The 2,786-nt window shown below is 43.5% G+C and overlaps 1 long non-coding RNA gene across 1 annotated transcript; it reads right to left on the bottom strand.

Moving 5' to 3' along the window:
- Positions 1-975: 975 nt before the first annotated feature.
- Positions 976-2,229, bottom strand: LOC122986748. The gene is made up of 4 exons (XR_006404366.1): positions 1,992-2,229; positions 1,820-1,908; positions 1,653-1,719; positions 976-1,206 (listed from the first exon to the last, which is right to left on the bottom strand). It is a non-coding gene; the product is annotated as an uncharacterized LOC122986748 (long non-coding RNA).
- Positions 2,230-2,786: the final 557 nt, after the last annotated feature.

The raw sequence follows: 2,786 nt of genomic DNA, 5'->3' as shown, positions 1-2,786 counted from the left end.
GTTTACTTCACCCTTGTTGTGTGCCATAGACTGTAAAGACAGCTTAAAGCCACTCGTGTCGATGGACTTTCTCCATCTGGACAAGTGCCCGGGTGGGCATGAATATATATTGGTCATCGTTGATCATTTTACCCGCTTCACCCAGGCCTATCCAACCACTTCAAAGTCTACCAAAGGTGTTGTGGCACACCTCCACAGGTTTGTGTGGAGGTGTGGGGTGGAGGTGTGGGCATGATTATTTGTAACTGCCATGAAGCAATCAGAAAATAACATTTTACTCCTCTCATTCACCATCTTTCTCGCTACCACTGCTCTCTCCTCATCCACTCTCTAGCTCACTTGACCACTGCTTCTCTCTCTCTGTGTCATCTTTTTTAAAATTAGTTGGGAAGCCGTCAGCAAAGCCTAACTTTACTTTTAATGTTATCGAATGATGAGAAATGTCCTCCCCTTTTCCTAGTAATGTTTTTGTCTTCCCTCATGGCAGGATTGTACAGCGTTACGGGTCGCATTTCTCCAAAAGTTGATTCTGGTTCAACTTTTTCGCTGCGGCACCCCTGCGGCCCCCACCCCCGCAGCCTAAACGCACAACCCGTCTGCTGTGGGCTGGGAGGCTGGTGCTGCGTGCATGTTGAAATCATGACAGGAAAAAGAAAAGGAAAAAGTCATTTTCTCTCAATGAAAAACATAGTCTCCCCGAAGCTTATGACAAACTGCCAAAAACAAGCCAATGAGATGCAGCAGCGAAACAACAAACGTTTGAAACAGCTGTTCTGTATTTTGAAACAGTCAATAAAATTCAGTAAATAGCGAAGCTATCCGTTTCATTACTTTATATTCATGTTATAAATGTACAAATGTCAATTGGATGGTAATCTACATGAGAAATAAAGAAAATGAAAAAAAAATCGGTTATAATAATCATCCACTTATAGTGATCAATTTGACTATCGCCATAAACGGTTTCCACTGTATTAGGATTAAGGACGATACCCTGGGAAATGGTCAGGTGGAACATTTCAATCGTACACTCTTCCAAATGTTCAAGACACTTACTGAAAAAGAGAAAACAAACTGGAAGGGATCACTGAATAACTTCATACATGCATACAACTGCATCGGATCTGAAGTAACAGGTTGTTCGCCTTTCTACTTACTGTTTGGGAGGTCTCCACAGCTACCAGTTGATCTCATGTTTGGTCATACCTCTGAGAGTGGGAACACAGATCACAGACAAATGTGGAAAAATTGAAACAGGAAATGCAACAAGCCTATGACATAGTAGAAGAAAATACAAGAAAAGTGTCAGAGAGGAGCAAGTGAAACAATGATGTCGAGCGCAGAGCCGAACCAGTTGCGTTGTAAAACAAAAAAAAAAATAAAAGTAAAAACAGTCCCTATACAGTAGATACAAAACAGCTGAGACACAACAGCTGATGCAGAAATATATAAAAAAAGTAGAAACAGCTGATGTAGTTATGTAAAGACAGAACAGCAGTTGCACAGGGAGTGGGGGGCTGGGGTTTGAAAAGGGCCACCCACCGTAGTGCACAACCTGGCTTAAAAAATAACTGCAAAGTGCGCAAAACACCAAACTTACCAACTGAGAACTACAGCTGAATTAAAAGTAATGCAAACTCACATATACATACCAAAGAGAGTGAAGGTGCACCTTCCCAGCTGCGGGAGTGGGAGAGCAGCAAAGCCGCAGCTCAATCACTATTACAGCAGACCAGAGACCAGAGAGAAAAATTTACGTTTAACTGGAGACCAGATAAAAACAGCCTAAAATTAGCGAAATAAAATTAAGCCAGCCTACCTTAACACATAAAGGAAAGTGCGTTAAGCAAGGGCTCGAAGCAGAGCAACTTTACTCTGGGTCTCCAGCCAGAAGATGAGCAGACCACACTGCAAAGCAAAAGAGCAGCAGCAGATATAATGACAATAGCACACATGCAGCACAGGAAGACTGTAAAAAATACGCAACTTACAATTGCTGAGCGACAAGATCGCAAGGAAACATGGCAGACACGCTAGCATGCCAAACTGTGCACACACTAGCCTCACGGAAATCAGACTCCAGAAAGAGGCAGAAACGTCCATCCGAAGAACAGTCACCTGCCTAGATACCGCGCTGAACACACCGCCCAGTAATCAGAGCACAGTTGATTCATTGAATCCAGCCTGGTGACAATTTAGTGGGCCGGAAGAAAGGAGAAAACCTAATCTGCAACACAGGCACAGACTGAGAGGAAAAGGATGAACAAGAGGAACCGAGTACCAAGTGCTCATGAATCCCGGACTTTTCCCACTCATACTGCCCACAGCCACTCACTGTTATCATAGGGTAGTGCTCACACTGCCCGCCCGCCTGCCTGCTACAGTAGTGCAGTCGCTCAAAACATCAATGAGCACCAATGAAAGAGCGGGAATCATTGTCTTGAACGACAACGTCAGTGAGTGACTCAAGTCGAGACAGCCTGGCAGCTACTCACTGAACGAGATCAAATGAGCCATTCTCTCGAACTAGGACGTATGAGTGAATAAGAAGTGATTTAATCGGACTCGAGTCGAGACAGACAGCAGGTTAAATTGAACGAGACTGAACGAACTGCTGCTCTCTTGAACTAGGAGGTCTGCTACTTGCCCCCCAAAAGACTCACAGATCGTTGGTCAGTGTCACATCACATTTCTGTAACATCATATTGAGCTTATATAGCCTACCTACATACAAGTGGGATGCTGAATCAATGCATTTAAATTAATATTTTATCTTTATTAATGTA

The sequence above is a fragment of the Thunnus albacares genome, chromosome 8 (assembly GCF_914725855.1).
Source record: "Thunnus albacares chromosome 8, fThuAlb1.1, whole genome shotgun sequence".
Taxonomy (NCBI): Eukaryota; Metazoa; Chordata; class Actinopteri; order Scombriformes; family Scombridae; genus Thunnus; species Thunnus albacares.
This window is presented reverse-complemented; position numbering and strand designations above follow the sequence as displayed.